The 16,961-nt window shown below is 60.2% G+C and overlaps 1 long non-coding RNA gene across 1 annotated transcript; it reads right to left on the bottom strand.

The window, feature by feature from the left end:
* Positions 1-6,328: 6,328 nt before the first annotated feature.
* On the bottom strand, positions 6,329-8,032 carry LOC109143376. The gene is made up of 3 exons (XR_002043497.2): positions 7,928-8,032; positions 7,228-7,314; positions 6,329-6,552 (listed from the first exon to the last, which is right to left on the bottom strand). It is a non-coding gene; the product is annotated as an uncharacterized LOC109143376 (long non-coding RNA).
* Positions 8,033-16,961: the final 8,929 nt, after the last annotated feature.

Below are 16,961 nucleotides of genomic sequence, written 5' to 3'. Positions count from 1 at the left end.
GACCAGGGGGGACCCTCAGGGTTCAGTTCCCTGCTGGGGTGAAGGGGCACAGCTCTGTTCCATCAGGGTGGAAGGAGGGACCCCTCCCCTCCTCATCCCACCTCATCCCACCCCACCCCATCCCACCCCATCCCATCCCATCCCATCCCATCCCACCCCATCCCATCCCATCCCATCCTATCCTATCCCATCCCATCCCATCCCATCCCATCCCACCCCATCCCATCCCATCCCATCCCATCCCAGCCCATCCCATCCCATCCCACCTCATCCCACCCAGCCTAGGGGCTGCAGAGCGACTGGGGAGGGGTCCCCCCCATTTGGGGCCCTCCAAGGGGGACCCAGGAGAAGGGGCAGCCCAGGGGGATCAATGGGCCAATGGTGACACCATCCTCGTCCTCCTCATCCTCATCCTCCTCCTCCGTCCTCTGGGTCGGGGTTTGAAGGTGCCAATCTCAGCCCCGTTCCGTGCCAAGGGCACAGGGACAGGGACAGCGCTGCCTGCTCCAAATCCCTTTGGGAGAGGGGACAAAACTCTGGCACCAACCCTCGGGCCGTGCAGAGCCCCCAGCTCACACCGGGCTGGTTTTGGAGGGTCCCAGTTCCAGGACGGCGCTGTGGGCAAGGGGCACGGCCGGGGCGGGCGCCAGCCCCGGTTGGTGTCAGCGGGGGCTGGCAGGGACGGGACGGGGCTGTCGGGGCGGAGTTTGGGGTTGGAGGGGGCCGCGCTGCCAAGACAAACACACCGACTCAACCCGTGTTAAATTAAAAAAATAAATCACGGCCGCGCTCGGAGCCAAGGCCGAGCCTCGGTGTCGGGGCTGGAAGGTGCCGGCGCACGCCGAGCCCCGCGCGGTGCCCGGGAACGCGCCGGGACACGCGGGGATAACGTCGCTGGCGGTCACCTGGCCGGGGATGCTCCCGGGATCCGCGGGATGCGGATCCACCCGGGCAGAGCCGCGGAGGCTCGGGGTTGTTCCCGTCCGCCGGGACTGATGAAAGCAGGAAGGATTAAAGGGGAAAGCAGGGATGGGCGCGCGAGGAGGGGGGGCCGGGAACGCGTGTGCCAGGTAACCAACCCCAAAGATCCCCCGAGATAAAGGGAGATCCCAACAGCTGTAATTAGGCTGGAGATAGAGCGGCGCGGGGAAAGCCTGGAGCCAGGAGCAGGAATTCTGGGTTAATGGCAGCCCAAGGAGAAGTTAATAACAAGCCGAGCGGAGTGGGAGCAGACAGCCTGGCGTCTGCCCTCCCACACGCCCGCGCTGCCACCGCCGAGCAGCCGCGCTATCTCCAGCCGGGAATGGTCCCGGGGCAGCGCGGGGAGACGCTGCTGGGCCCCCCCGCCGCCCCGGGCGGCCCCCCCGCTCTTGGGGCGTCTCGGCACCGGGAAAAGCTGGGCCGGGGGAGCAGGGGGGTGAGGGAATGGTGGGGAGCATCCTCTGGGAGGGGGGGACATCCAGAGAGGGGAAATTCCCGGTCCCAGGGGCTGCAGTGACTCGGGGTTTGTCCCCCGGATGGTGCCAGACACCCCCAGAGCACCCAGGGCCTGCTCCCCCCGGAATGAATCACCTCGGGGGGAGGTGACCTGATGGCGAAGAGGTGGCCCCAGGGGACACACGGACGTGGGAGGTGACAGCGATGTCACAGCAGGGTCTGGGACAGTTGCAGAGGGACCCGCGGGAAGGGAAAGCTCGCAGTGATATTTTTTCTCCCCGTTTAATTTGCAAAGCTCCAACAAGTCCGGGATTTGAAATTTTCTGCTAAAAGAAGCTCAAAAAGTGGCTTGTCCCAGATTCTGGAGCCCCGATGGACTTGGGAAGGTGAACCCCAGCTCCAACTGGGAGTTCCTGCCCCGATTTCCAGCACCCAGAGCGTGTGGGGCAGCCTGGTGCCACCAAACCCCCACCCAGGGGTGTAAATCAGCATTTCCCCATTGCCACAACCGCGGTCAGAACCCCACAACTTCCAGGATCCCTTCCCTGCCCCATCCCCGCTTGGAGCTGGATGAAACCACTGAGATGCGACCAAAATCCTCAAACCAAGCGCTGCTCCCCTCGGCCCCGCCTCATCCCTCTCCCAGAGCCGATATTTTGGTTCAGAACCTCCAAATCTTTCCCAGGACGCCGATCTGGGTTTGATTTTCCCGGGGACGCGTGGCTGGAAACCAAAGGCATCAAAGGGCCCTGGTGGAAAGAACGACGAGGAAATGCCCGGGAGGAAATGGTCTCCTGGACTTCATGGGTGGATGAGGAGCAGGGAAGAGGGGAGAATTCCCAAATTCCTGTTTCAAGAGGTTTTGCTGCCCCATAAATGCAGAGGGGACCATTCCATCATTCCCAGCCATTCCCGGCCATTCCTGGCCAACAGCGCTGAGGCCCAGCCCCAAGAGGGTCTCTCCCCATCCCGGCCATTCTTTGCAGAGTTCATTAAGAGCCTGGGATTAATTGCGGGGGCAATTTTGCGCTGTGGGAATTCCCCACATCCCTGTCTCAGCGCAGAGCCACTTTGGGGGATAATTAATTATTCCCCATCTGGAAACCTTTGGGGAAGGTGCGAGGCTGCGAGGCAGAAGTGGGACAGATTTAATCAATTATTCCGCTCATTAGCCCTGGCCTGGCCCCGCTAATTTGACAAGGGCACCACTTAAAGAGGCTTTAGAACCCTAATTCCCATCTCCCCAAACTCTGGGAGCTGGAGAGCTTGGAAAGGAGCCGGATCCTTCTGTGATCACTCGAGCCATGCCCCAGCCACAGGAAACACCTCCGAGTCCCTGATTTACCCACGAGGGGTGGCAGCAGGGCAGATTCCCAAATCCCAAATCCCAGATCCCAAATCTCAAATCCCAAATCTCAATTCCCAAATCCAGCCCCACAGAGCTTCCTAAATCCAGGACCCCCTCCCATCCCCCGGGGCCTGGCGCGGCTCAGCCCCGTGTGGTCAGCTCTGTCCCCAGCCAGGACCTGTGGCTTTGGGGAGATCCTAATCAGCGCCCCCACACTCGCGTTAATTAACAGAGGGACAATTAGCGGTGGAGGAAATTGTTCCTCTCCTCGTGCCGTTTCTGGTTTTTTTGGCTGGGGTTTTTTTTTGTTGTTTTTTTTTTTGTTCTCTGCGTGTGCCGGGTACGAGGAATTCTTGGAGCCTCTGGGGCCGAATTCCCGGGCTCCAGCAAAGTTCTCCGTGCGGATTTTCCCTGGATAAAGGAGCCGGGGTCTCGCCCAGGAGCGGGAAGGGAGAGGCCGACGCTCCATTCCCGGATCCCGGGGGATGAGAGCATCCCAGAGCTCTTCCCGGACTGTTCCCTCTGCAAAGGAGCGCTCGATCCCTGCAAAACCCCGCACGGGAAAGCCTGGAAAAGCCACCTGCCCGCGAATGGGTGACAGACACCGGCAGGGATGGCTCCAGGGAGGGCTGGCACGGTGACATCGGGAGCTCGCAGCGAGCACAGGGACACCCCCACAGCCGTGTCCCCAAATCCCAGAGCCACCGAGCGCTTCCCTGCGGAGCCGGAGGCAAAGCCGGGCCCCGGGGCCAGCGCGGGCAGCCGCAGCCGAGCCGGTCGGGGCAGTGCCACCTCCCGTGTCCCCACGCCGCCGCGCTCCGCCCCGGCTCGCAGGGGGTCATTAGTGGCGGTGACAATCCCGGCAGCACGCGCCGGGCATTTCCATCCTGGGGAAGCTCGGGAGGGACGGAGGGAGGAGGGAAGGAGAGGGAGGGACGAACGGGGACGGTAAATGTGTAATTAAGGTGCCATTAAGAGGCGCCCAGGAGTCTCCCGGGGGACCAGGGCGGGCGCAGTCGCTGCCACCCCGACGGCTCCTGGGTGTCAAAGTCCCCCCCGGGCACGGCCGGGAGGGATCGGGGGACTTGCCCCGAGGGATGCGACATCATCAGGGGCGCTGTGGCACCGGGACACCCCTCCCAAAGCCAGGCAGGATCATCCTGTCCCATCCGGCTCCCGAGAGATGCTGGGAGCGGGTGACCCATCCCCAAACTCCACCTGCACCGGGTGATGGCTTTTCCTGTCCCTGGGAGCATCCCCGTGGCACAGGTGACACACGGACCTCCCGCTGCCACCCTGCCACCCTCACCCAGGCCAAAAATCCCAGGCTGAGGCCAAAAATCCCAGGTTTGGAGGCAAATCCCACGGTTCCTCCCACTCCCCGAATTCCAGCTGCCCGGCAGGTGCCTTTCCCATTGAACACCTCCCGCCCCTCCCGCCCTTTGCAGCTCCCGAATTATTCGTGGTTCAGCGGGCACTGAAAGGGGCTGGAATTCCTTAATCCACCCGCGACCCGCGGGGGAGGGTCCCAAGGCCGGCCCCGTAACCCAATCCCGCCGGGCACAAAGCCGGGAAGCCGCCCGGGAATGGGGTCGGATCCCCTCCCTGGCCGGGGCAGGGGGGGCCCGCGGCCGCGGCTCCCTTTGAACGTCCCGGGCCGAGCTTTTGTCTGCTTTGCTTTGGAAAATCGCACCTGGACGCGGCCGGGCTCCCCAGGGGTCCCGTTTCATCCCACTTTGTTCCCACCCTGTGGATTCGGGTCCAGCTGCCGCCTCACCCCGGGCAGGGTCACCGAGGGGGCGTTGGGTTGGGTGGGGTTGGGCTGGGTTGGGTTTTCAACAGGGGTGACAGGGACCCCACAACGGTGCCAGGACATTCCCCGGTGGTGCCAGAGCCCCCCCCAGTGTGTCCCAGTCACCCAGGGCGGGATGTCCCACTCCCTGTCCCTCTGGCTGAGCTCAGCTCCAGCTGCGGCCGCGGGAGGACCCAGTGCCCTCTTTCCATCTTTTCCAGTCGCTTTCCATCTTTTCCATTGGCTCCGCTTTTCCCCCACCGTGAGTAATCGGGAGCGGCCGCTCCAGCGGGGACGGGGCCACCCAGGGCCACCCTGGGCAGCAGCAGGAGGAGGAGGAGGAGGAGGAGGAGGAGGAAGATTCTCTCTTGTTCCATCACTGTCTGCCCATGGAAAAAATTTCCATCTTTTTTACGCCTTTATTTTCCAGCGCCAAAAGGCCACAGAAGCAGCAGCAGCTCCTGTGCCCTGCCAGGACCGGGGTCAGGGCCTGCACAGCCCCCCGGGGCCGGGGACGGCCGGCACAGCCCCTCCAGGCCGTGCCGATCCTCGGGAGCAGCCGAGCCCCCCGAACTCCCGGGGCAGGATCCTCCCCGCAGCCCCGGGGCAGAGGCGGAGCTTGGCTCCAACCGGGGCCACCTCAGCTGCCAGGGCTTGGTCACCGAGTGCCACCGGCTCCGATGGGACCTGACGGGCCGGATTCCTGCCGGGACACCTTCCCTGCCAGGGCTGGAGATCAAAGGCGGTGGGACAGGGATGTGTGAGCTCCGCTCACGTGGGGCTGTCCCGGTTCCACCGGCCGGAGCGGAGGGGCAGGGCCGGGAATGTTGGGGGGGGTTCTGCACCCTGCTCCCCATCCCCTCTCCTGCTCCCCATCCCCATCTCTTCTCCTCCAAAATCAGACCAGGCCTTGCCTGATGCCCCAAAAGGAAAATTCCTGCTCCAAACCCCCTTTGGGAGGAGCGGGGTCATTCCCAGCAGGCCCCATCCCTCTGGCTCTGCACACAGCGTTGGTTTGGCTTCCAGAGGGAAGGGACCTCGCTGTGCCCTTGCCAGACCTGCAGGATTGGGAGCCATCCCAACAGCAAATTCCTGCAGGATCTGCTCAAATGTGCGGTTTTCCCCAATCCCAGAGGGAATTTTGTTTGTCATGACCCAAGCTTCATCCTGGAGAAGCAGAGAGAGGATCCTTGCCCCGTCCAGGAGAGCAAACCCAACATTCCCACAGGAAAGTCTCAGGGAGGAGGGGAACCATTCCAGGGTGCCCTGGGATTCCTCCAGTTCCTGGCCCTAAAGGAAGTGGTTTGGGGATTACCTGGAATAACTCCTGCCTGGCCCTTCCTCCTCCACCATTCCCAGCCCAGGTGAGGATTTTCCCTGTGCTCAACCCCTTCATCCTTTTCCCACTTCTGAATTCCCAAAGCCTCTCCAAAAGCTTTGCTATCCCTGCTGAGCCAATGGCAGCTCCAGGGTCTGTGGGGATGAGTCCTGCACCACTTCCAGGTGATCCTGCTCTGACGGAGATGCCGGGACTGACCCTTCCCCGCCTCCTTTCAGGAGCATTTCCAGCTCCCTCCATGCCCTCCCTGATCCCAGCCCACATCCCGGGCCCGCATTCCTCACACCCGAGTCACCTGCTCTGGCAGGTGCCGGCTCCATCCTGGTTTCTCTCTGGAAAACACCCACAGGAAGGCGGCGCCTGCCCCTTCCCCATCCCCTCCCATTCCCCATTCCCCAGGAGAGGCCTCGCTCCCGCCTTGGCCGGGCTGTGGGAGCGGATGCAATTCCAGGCAGCTCAGCCCTTCGTGCCCAGGATCCTTATCTCCCCCAGAGAGAGAGGAAGTGCAGGAGATTGGAATCTGGAGCTGGAAATCAGCTCAGGATCAGGATCATCCCACGTGGCGTCACCTGCCAGGATCCTCCCTGAATCCCGCAGGATCTCTCCTGGCTTCACCTGGAGCTGCCAGGAGCCCTCCTGGAATAAAGGCATTCCAGAATGGTTTGGGTTGGAAGGACCTTAAAGCCCATCCAGTGCCACCCCTGCCCTGGACAGGGACACCTCCCACCGTCCCAGGGTGCTCCAGCCTGGCCTGGGACACTTCCAGGGATCCAGGGGCAGCCACAGCTTCCCTGGGAATTCCATCCTAGCCAGGAATTCCTCCCCAGTGTCCCACCCATCCCTGCCCTATTCCAGTTTGAAGCCATTCCCTGTGTCCTGTCCCTCCATGCCCTGTCCCCTGTCCCTCTGCAGCTCTCCTGGAGCCCCTCCAGGCCCTGCAAGGGGCTCCGAGCTCCCCCTGGAGCCTTCTCCTCTCCAGGAGAACATTCCCAGCTCTGCTCTGTCCCTGTTCATCACCTCCAGCCGTGTCTGGGGACCCAAAACCCCCCGGAATGGAAATGTCCCATCCCAGGGGACCAGACCCACATTCCCTGCGCTGGGAGAGACCCGGGAGAAGCCCCGGGACAATCCGGGGTGACGGGGCCGCGCCGGCTCCGGGTGATTAATGCCGGGAGCTGCCAGGGAAGCGCGGGGAAGCTCCCGGAGCCTTTGAAGTGCGGTTTGGGCAGTGCTGAGACTCCAGAGCCGCTCTGGGGCCGGAGTGGAGCGGGGAGAGCGAAGGGAGGGAGGAAAAGTGGGAAGAGCCTCAACCTGAGCATTCCCGGCGTTGTCCAACTCGTCCCGAGGGACTGCGAGCGATGCCTCCGGTGGAGAGCTGGGATAATGAAACCAGGGATGCTGCAGAAATTTAATTTCGTTTAATTAAAAGTAAAAAAAAAGGAAAAGCAAAGAAAAAGGCGGCGAGAAGAAAGGATCGGGAAAGGATCATCCCGGGAAACTTCCCCCGGGATTTGGGATGTGCTCCAGGCAGGGCTGGGGGGGCTGGGCCGTGTTCCCTCAGCTCGTCCCAGTGCTGAGGAGAGGCTCCTGGAGAGGGGCACCCGAGGGACCAGTGGGATTCCATCCCCAGGGAAGGGATCAGATCCCGGCGCTGTCAGAGCTGAGGGACGGGACCACGACATGGGGCTGGCAGGGGAGTTCAGGAGATGACGCCGCACATCCCATCCCAGGATCAGGGACAGCTCCCTCGCTGCCATCCCTGACAGGGGTCTTTCCAAGCCCTCTCCACCCACCCCAATGGACCCTTGACCACACGGACCCCAATTCCCGGCCGGAGTCGAACGTGGGGCTCTGGCTTCTCCAAGTCCCTCCAGGGAGGAGGGTGGGATGTGGGAATCCTCCCTGGATCCAGACACTTTTCCACCTGGGGATTTCCCCTGGCTCAGCCTCTGGCAGGAATTGCAGCAGCTCCAAGGCTCAGGGAAGATAAACCAGGGAAAAGGACCCCTACCTGTGCTCCACAGGGCCAGGATCTGCAGTCCCAGCCTGGATCATGGGTTTGATCCTGCTGGCTGTCCCAGCTGGATGTTCACACTTCCCTGGTGCAGAGCTTCTTAATCCTAAAAAAAATTAAAAATAAATATAAATGGAAGTGTTGGATCGTGGGGATCCAAATCCCAAACAAAACACCCCCGAAATGGTTCCTGGGTTCTCCACAGACCCCAGACTGAATCCATGGGATGGGATACATCCATGGGATGGGATGAAGGGATGTGGCTGGAAGCCTGCAGGGACTCAGGTCGCCGCTCGTGGTGGCAGCGAGTCCCTGTTGTCCCTTTTCTCAGCCAAAAGCCGCTTTCCCAGGCTCCCATCCCCGGATCCTCCGAGGATTTGGGGTGACTGGAGCCGAAGGGTTTCCTGTTGGCTCCTTTTGCTGTGGCTGGATTTAATTTGGTTACAAATGTTTGTCCCGACAGGAGCAATCCCGGGAAAACAGAGACAAACTTCAGCTTGCACTGGAAAAAAACTCCATCCAGGGCTCCTGGAGCATCCCGGGATTTCTCCAGAGGGTGGAATTGGCTCTTCTCCTGCAGGGGAGGGGGTCGCTGGTGGCACAAATTCGGGAAAACAAATTCCCAGCCATTTGCCAGCACTCCGAGCCCGTGCCCAGCTCCAATCAGGAGCCACAAAGCCTCGACCTCCTCCTGACTTCAAAAGTGCTCCCGGTTTTCTGCAGGATGCAGGAAATGTGCCAGAGCACCATGAGAAAGCCGCTCCCTGTGGTCGTGCCTGGCCCTGACCGGAGCCGGCAGCGTCGGGAGCCAGGATGGGAGAGCTGGAAGCCTCCCCAGCTTCCCATCCCAAAGGTCTGCCCACTCCAGGGGATCTTTGGGGTGATCCCGTGGGGCTTCGGATGGCGGCCCTTCCCTCCTGGCACAGCAGAGGGGCTGGAGCAGCGATCCCAAGGGATTGGGGGAGCAGGATCCCAGGGACTGTCCCTGGTCCCGGGTGGGATGCAGAGCCCGGGAGCAGCCAGGGCTGGTTTGGCTCAGCTGCTGCTGCCCCACAGCTCCCGATCCATCCCCTCGTTCCATCCCTCATTCCGTTCCCCCTCTCTCCATTCCCTGCCCCACGGCCCAGGAGGGATCAGCCGGGAGAGTTCCCGGGATTGCTGGATCAAGTCTGGACCTGAGCGTTTCCCACACGGCTCAGGGGATCCCGTCACGCTCCGCGGGGCCGGGAAGCACGGGTCCGCTCGTCCCTCCATTCCCGGGAGCTGGGATCTCTCCTCTCCTCAGAGCCGAGGGATTCAGTCAAGGATTCATCCCCGGATTGGGAAGGAAACCCAGGGAGAGCCGGGAGCCCCGGGATGGTCTGAGGGACACTGAGCGTCACCTGTTCCACACCTCCGGTCACCTCGGCCCACCCCGCAGCACCGGGAGCTGCCGGAGCCACGGGGCCAGGAGGGACCAAAGGCCTCCCGGGAGGCTCCCAAAGCTCATTCCATGCAGGAATTCCAGCATCCCACTCTTATGCAACACCAGGGCCGGGTTTATTGATTTGTCACGGCCCGGTGAATCCGAACTCCAGCAGCTCCCTCTGCGGGCTGGGAGCACCGGGAGGTGACTCAGGCCTTGGGATTGCTGCTGCTCTCCCCATGGGTTGGGATGGTTCCTCTCCCCATGGGTTGGGATGGTTCCTCTCCCCATGGGTTGGGATTCCTTCTGCTTTTTTTGGGGTTTGGGATTGTTCCTCTCCCATGGTTTGGGAGCGCTGCTCTTCCCATTATTTGGAATTCCCTCTCCTCTCCCCACGGTTTGAAATTCCTGCTGCTCTCCCCGTGGTTTGGAATTCCTGCTCCTTCCATCATCCCTGGCGTCCATCCCCATCCTTTGGCGTCCCCGTGTAGGACAAACCCTGGCCCCAAATCCCATCGGGCCTCAAAGGTCGGCACCTGTGTGGATTTAACCCCAAAAACCTCAGGCGGTGACTCCGTCCCCGAAGCCGAGGGACATCCACGCTCCTGGAATTTCTCATCCACAACAACAACGCGTCACGGGAGCGGGAGCAGCCCCGGCTCTGCCCAAGCGCCCCGGGCCAGGGCGGGGCGGCTCCGGGGCTCCGGCCCCGTTTCCTGTTTGCGCTGCCCCCCGCGGCCCCGGATCCCCCGGAACGGCCCCCAGCGCCTTCCCTGCGCTGCCGGCGCTTTGATTGGGAGCAGGTTACCTGGATACGGGCGGCAGCAGAGGGAATCCGGCCGGGATGGCATCCCGAGGATGCCGGGATAATTGCGGGTTGTCCTGCGGCGGGAGCGGGGCCAGCCCGGCCGGGCTCTGCTGGGAGCAGCTGGGCAGGCAAAACACGGGGGGAAGGGCTCCAGAAAACAGGGAATGGCCTGGGATGAAGGGATCCCAAAGCTCTTCCGTGGGCAGGGACATTCCCCACTTCCACTGGAGAGGTCCCCTCACAAAAATGTCCCAAACAGGTGTTCCCAAGAATGACTTTTCCTCTGGAATTCCAGCTGTTCCACAGCCAGGGGAGCAGGAAAAAGGGAAAGGCAGCAGTGCCCGGCTGCTGGAGCCAGATCCGAGGCCTCTCTGTGGCTTTCCATGGATCTGGAAAGTGATTTATGGATCCCCAATATATCCCGCCCTGCGAACTGGGACTGCTCCGTGTCCCTGGGACACTCCAGGTGCTTCCATTGGTTCCAATCCATGGATCAATTCCCCTGGGAGAACCTTCCTCCTCCTCCTGCTTCCCGATATCCCTGGACGCTTTTCCAGAGAAGAAAGTGAAATCAATCAGCCTCCACCGTTTGGAACAGCTCATCCTGCCCCATCCCATTTTCCCCTTTCCCAGGCCAAACCTCCCTGGCTCTTCCCTAATTGCTGCATTTTCCATAATCATCTGCCATAAGTGCTGGGAAGGCACCAGGCTCTGGGGAAAAGTCACCAGGGAATGATGCTGGGCTTGGAACAGGGAATCCCTCCAGCCCAGGACATCCCTGATTATCCCCCTGTCAGCTCTTGGGAATCACCTCGGCCTTTTCTAGGAGTGCGGGGAAAGCCGGGATGCCTCAGGTGTGAGGCGGCAGCAGCAGTAGCTGGATTTGGCTTTGTTGACACTGGGATAAATCACGGAATTACTGGGATTGGAAGGGATTTGAAAGCCCATCCCATTCCACAGGGGAAGCCTTCCACGGGCCCCACGAGGAGCAAACCCTCGTGGACAAATCCCACGTGGATGAATCCCGCGGGGCCGGGAGCAGCTGCTTCTGCTGGGAATGGCTCTGGAGCCAGGGAATGGGATGTTCCCGCTCCGGCAGGGCCAGGTTCCCGGCTGGCACAGGGATGGAGCCCTCGTTAAGCAGCAGCCGCTGGAAGGGGCCCCGTGGAGCCGCTGGGATCAGCGATCCCAGGATGTCACACCCGGCCCGGGGATGTCACACCCTCCGTAACTCATCGGGAGGGCGGGGGCAGGAACGGCGAGTTGAGCAATCCCAGCTGGTTCCTTTTGGGAAGAGTTTCAGCATTTGGAAATTTCTGACTCTTTCGGAAAGAAAACAACAACAACCACCCAAAAAAAAAAAAAAAAAAAAAAAAAAAAAAGATGTTGGCGTTTCCCAAAAATCCAAAGCTGGATAAACAGCAAAGGGCAAATCCCTGTCCCAGTGCCAAGCACAACCCAGGGGCTGGCACAGGATTTTCTTGGCTTTATTCCAGCCAAGTCTGGCCCAAACTCAGGGCCTGGTTCCTTCTATTCCATAAATTTTCCTTTCTGGAATTATTTCCTCCCAAAAGTCAGACGGGTCTGAAAAACATTTTCTTTTCAGCCTCTCAGCCCTTCCTTCTTTGATTTTTTGTTTTATTTTTTGCATCGGGAGGTTCTCAAAGGCAGCTCCAGAGCTGCCTGAGTCCCGGTGGTTTTCCGCATGTTTTGGGCAATTCCTGAGGAACGCTTTTCCCACCTGGAGATAAAATGTCCAGCCGAGGTCAGGAGAAACCCTGACCACTCCAGGCTGGAGCAGATGGGAATTGCCTCCAGCAGCTGGGGAGAAACTCCAGGATGCATGATCCAACCCCAGGGTAACCCGATCCAGGTGGGACAGGGGATAAAATCCTGGGATCAACGTTTCCAGCAGAAATAGAGGAGAATTCCCTCGGTCTGGCTCAGAGCGAGCTCCCCTTGAGGAAGGAACGGGTGAAGGAGGCCTCGGAGGGAGCAGCAGGGACGAGGAAGAGGCTGGAAGGCCTTGTGTTCCCGAGATGAAAGGGAATTGTCCTGCTCTGTGCCAGGAGAGGCCCAGCCCAAGCACCCGGGGCTGGGAAGCAGCACAAAGGTGCAGGACAAGGTTGGGATAAATGGGACGTTCTCGGATTGGGGTGGGAATGGAGCAGGTTCCTTATCAAGCTCTAATGTATGTGGGAATCGCCGGGGCTCCTCCGGCCTCAGATGTTCCAGCAGGGAATGTCTGTCCCTGACGGCTCCCGGGGCTCTGTCTGTGCTCCAGGCCTGCAATGGGGCTCCCCAAATTCCCCCGGCGCCTCCCTGGGCCAGCCCGGCCATCCCAGAAGGGCTGAGCTCCGAAGGAAAGGTAGGAGACACCGAGGGATGTGTGAAAAGGGAGGTTTGGGGTCACCCAGGCACTGCCCGGGTGAGAGGGAGCAGCACAAACCCCCCGTGTCCGGCTGGGAAATATCCCTGGGACAATCCCTGCGTTGGGATCAGCCTCACTGGGAGCTCGAGGTCAGGACAGAGCCCGGGGACGCTGAGCAGGAGCAGCTTTTTAAGGACAAGCAGGGCAAGCTGGGAGCTGCGAGTCCGCGAGGGCCCAGGGCTGTGTGGGATGAGCTCAGCAGGGCCGGAAAAATCCCAGACTCCCTGGAGACTGCGGAGGGCTCATCCCAGCCCCGCAGGAGGAGCGGGAACAGATCCCAAATCCCGGCGGGGGCTGGCAGGACTGCTCCCCCCGCCCGTGCCAGGGGGATGTGGGGCCCCCCCTTGTCCCCCAGCAGGGCCACATCGCACAGGGCCGGGTGGCACTGCCTGGGTGGCACTGCGAAGGTGGCACTGCAAGGGTGACACTGCCTGGGTGGCACTGCCACAGGTGACGCTGCCATGGGTGTCACTGCCACAGGTGGCACTGCAAAGGTGTCACTGCAAAGGTGGCACTGCAAAGGTGGCTCTGCAAAGGTGGCTCTGCAAAGGTGGCACTGCCATGAGTGCCACTGCCACAGGTGTCACTGCAAGGGTGACACTGCAAGGGTGGCGCTGCCACAGGTGGCACTGCAAAGGTGGCACTGCCCTGGTGTCAGTGCCCAGGTGCCACTGTGCAGGTGTCACTGCAAGGGTGGCATTGCCATGGGTGTCACTGCCCAGGTGTCACTGCAAAGGTGTCACTGCAAGGGTGGCACTGCAAGGGTGGCACTGCAAAGGTGGCACTGCCCAGGTGTCACTGCAAGGGTGGCACTGCAAGGGTGGTGCTGCAAAGGTGCCACTGCCCTGGTGTCACTGCAAGGGTGCCACTGTGCAGGTGTCACTGCAAAGGTGGCACTGCCCTGGTGTCACTGCCCAGGTGGCCCTGCAAAGGTGGCACTGCCACAGGTGCCACTGCAAAGGTGTCACCTCCGCAGGTGGCACTGCCCAGGTGTCACTGCAACCGCCGCCCCATCCTGTGCACAACGAGTTCCTGATGCAATTCCTGATGCAATTCCCGCTGGATCCGTGCAGCATTCCTGGGCATGGAGTCACGGGGAGGCCTCTGGGAGAGGGCCCAGCGTGGGTGAGGTGTGTGGGGAGCAGGTCCTGCGGTTTGATCCACAACATCCTCCTCCTCCTCGGAGAAAGGGAGCTGAGGATTGGGAAAAGGGTGGTGGGTCCGGAGTCCTTGGAAAAAGCCGGAGGTTGCTGCTGCCAACACCTGGAGAGCTCAGGGGTACGGACTTGGCTTCGTCCAAGCCCTCTCTGAGTCGAGCCGAGGAAATCGGGAAACCTGGAAATCAGGAAATCGAGGAGTCACGTTGAGTTCATCAAACAGAATCCCAAAGGGTTTGGGAAGAGCGGGAGAAACTCCCTGGGGTCGGATTCCGGAGCATCAGGACCTGGATTCGATCCCTGGTTCATCCCACAGAAACCATGGGAGCCGCAACCCCGGGAGAGCCGAGGGAGCCTCTGCCCAAGGACCAAATCCCATCAATGTCGGGTTAATTAAGTACAAATTAATCTCGTTAATCAGTCGTTAATCACAGCGCCCTGCACAGGGATCCCAAACCACCTGCAGCACCCAAAATCCCTGCCTGGGGGGGGCTGGGGACTCATTCCATGGATTTTCCATCCCGGTTTCACCCCCGTGACCAAGGGGAGTCTCCCCCAAACCATTCCAGGGCCTTTGGCTCCCACCGGAGCAGCTGCAGCTCCTCGGGTGCCGCTGGAAAAGCTCCCTGGGAACTGCTGGGGCCCAAAGTGCTCGAGACAACCTGGTCCCACCTGGAAAAACCAGCTCCCATCTCCTGAAAATCTGGTCCCCACAAAGCCACCACGAGGCAGCTGCCGCCTGTCTGGACCCCGCGTCTCCCGGCCGGGATTCCACCGCCAAAGCCCATCCCGAAAAAACCCAAAAAGCGATTCCCGGGTGGCAGATAAGGGGTGTGGGAATGCCACGGGGAGCGATGGGCACAGGGAGACTCCGCGGGGACACGGGAGCTGCAATTCCAGCCCGGTGAGTCCCTGCCGGCTCATCCCGAGGTTTCTCCTCGGCCCTCTCGTCTTCCGCGTCAGCTCCTGGATCCCTGCCCGGAGTCAGCCGGCAGCTGCAGGGACCTGGAGCAGGCTCCTCCCGGCCCTCCTGACTGCAGAGCCGGGCACATCCCGCTGGAAAAGGCCCTGCTGGGACAGCTGGGGCAGCTGGAGGGACAAGGACGAGGCTGGAAAAGAGAGCAGGGAATTGTCCTGACTTGTGGAGAGCAGGGAAAATAAACGGGAGAGAAGTAAAATCCTGGAACGGTTTGAGTGGGAAGGGACCTTTGGAGGCATCTGGGACATGTGGGACATCTCCAGACCATGAGGCCAAAGGAACTGGAGGAGTTCCTGGCCTGGGATAATTCCCTACAGGGGTCAAAAGGGGCAGAGCATCCCTGGGATGGATGGGAAAGGTTGGGATCCTCCACATCCCATCCCTGGAGGCTGCAGAGGGTTCCATGTCCGGGCAGGATTCCCTGGGATAACCGATTTTATTGTTCCTTTTCCTGCTTTCCAGAGGTATTTCCGGTTCAAATCTTTCCCATTCTGGGTTCTGGCTGCCAGGCCCAGGTGGAATTTTGGGAAGGAGGAGAAATTCCCATCAATCCCATGGAAAAGGGAGCAGTGTCCGGTTTACAGCTCTGATTGCAGAAGGAGGAAACTCCACCAATGGAATCCTGCAGTTTATTATGGAATTCACAACCAGGGCTGGGAGCAGAACGTCCAGGGATTGTGGGAGAAGCAGGGCCGGGAATGGGATCTTAATTAGGATTAATTAAAGGTTGCCTTGTCCAGGGCGAGGGAGACCCTGTGTGGAGAGCGGGAGCAGCACAGGCCCTGCGGATCCGGGTGGGAATGGGAGAGTCGGGAACCACCTGGGGAAGGACACCTGGAATGTCTGGCAGCTTCCAAACCTCTGGGAAAAAATTTGGGGAAAAAGAAAAACAGAATTGATTGTTTTGGGGATGAAATTTCTGCTTAAAGCCGACCTAATCCCTGGTTTGAATCAATCTAAACCCGGGTTTAATCACTGATTTTAAGGAGTCTTTTCCTGGTTTGGGTTTTTTTGGATGGGGACGGGAGAGGGGGAGCAGCAGAGAGGCTTTATCAGGAGTTCAATTTAAAAGGAAAATGGGAAAACTCCATTGTGTTTCTGGATTTTAAATAAAAAACCGGGATTTTTTGTGGGAAAGACTGTTTCAAACTGGCAACCAGAACAGCCTGGGAAAGCACAAAAACACCAATTCTTTCTCCTCTCACCCCAAAAATTGACATTTACTTTGGGGAAGAAGGAGGAAAACAGGAGATTCCCACATGGCATCAGAATTCCCACAAGGACAGGAGGCCCAGCAAGGAAACAAACCCTGCCCGGATCCCGGAGAGACCAAACCCCGGGAGTCAAACCCAACTACGGAGCCCTCTGCCCCCTCTGTCCCTTGGGATCGGCACAGGGATTGAAGGGAATTCCCGGGAAGGTTTTGGGGGAAGATCGGGCATTTTTAACCCTTCTGTGCCCTCACCCCGGTGAGGAGTGGGGGAATCCCAGCCGTGGCTCAGCCGCTGGCAGCTCCTGCCCGGTGACACTGGGGACGTTCGGAGCCTCCCCGGTGACACAGATCCCATTCCTGACCTAATTCCCCTCGGGAACAGAGCCTCGGCAGGGTTTAACCTGGATAACTCCGGCAGCAGCCACGGAAATCCGGGGGAAAGGGGGTCAGGGCTCCAGCAGGGCCTGGGATGGGCCCCTCAGGACCTTCAGTGCTGGTGTGGGATGGGTTGAGATCCCAATGAATTCCCAGTAAATTCCCAGTAAAATCCCTGTAAATTCCCAGTCAACAAAACCCTCCTGAGACTCCAAGAGCGGGATCGGGAGGTAAAAGCAGCAATTCCCCAAACCAATCCCAACCCTTTTCCTGGTTTGGCTTGGCCAAAGTCGAGTTCTTTGCAGGAGCCACATCTGGGAATTGCCATGGGAACAAAGCCGGCATTCCCAAGCCCTTGGGCTCCGTCTTATCCCAGCCTCTCTCCCTTCCAGATTGTTGATATTAAATAAACTCCTTCTGGAATTACCCAGCGCCGTAATTATTGGCAGATAATTGCCCGGAACGTTGTACAAGGAACCCTAATCCCAGCTCCAAAGTCGTTGCCTTACGGTGCCAGGTCACGGCAGCACCCCGGGAAAACCAAATCCTTTCCCGCTCCGCCGAGCTCAGGTCACAGCCCCGGTTTTAAGGACTTCCAAACCCAGGTTTCCCTGGAAAATATTGGGAAAACTTCAGGATGTTCCACCCCAGGGAGGAGAAATT

This window comes from Corvus cornix, chromosome 23 (genome assembly GCF_000738735.6).
Source record: "Corvus cornix cornix isolate S_Up_H32 chromosome 23, ASM73873v5, whole genome shotgun sequence".
Lineage (NCBI taxonomy): Eukaryota > Metazoa > Chordata > Aves > Passeriformes > Corvidae > Corvus > Corvus cornix.
Note: the sequence above shows the minus strand (reverse complement) of the source record. Positions and strands in the feature narration are given on the sequence as shown.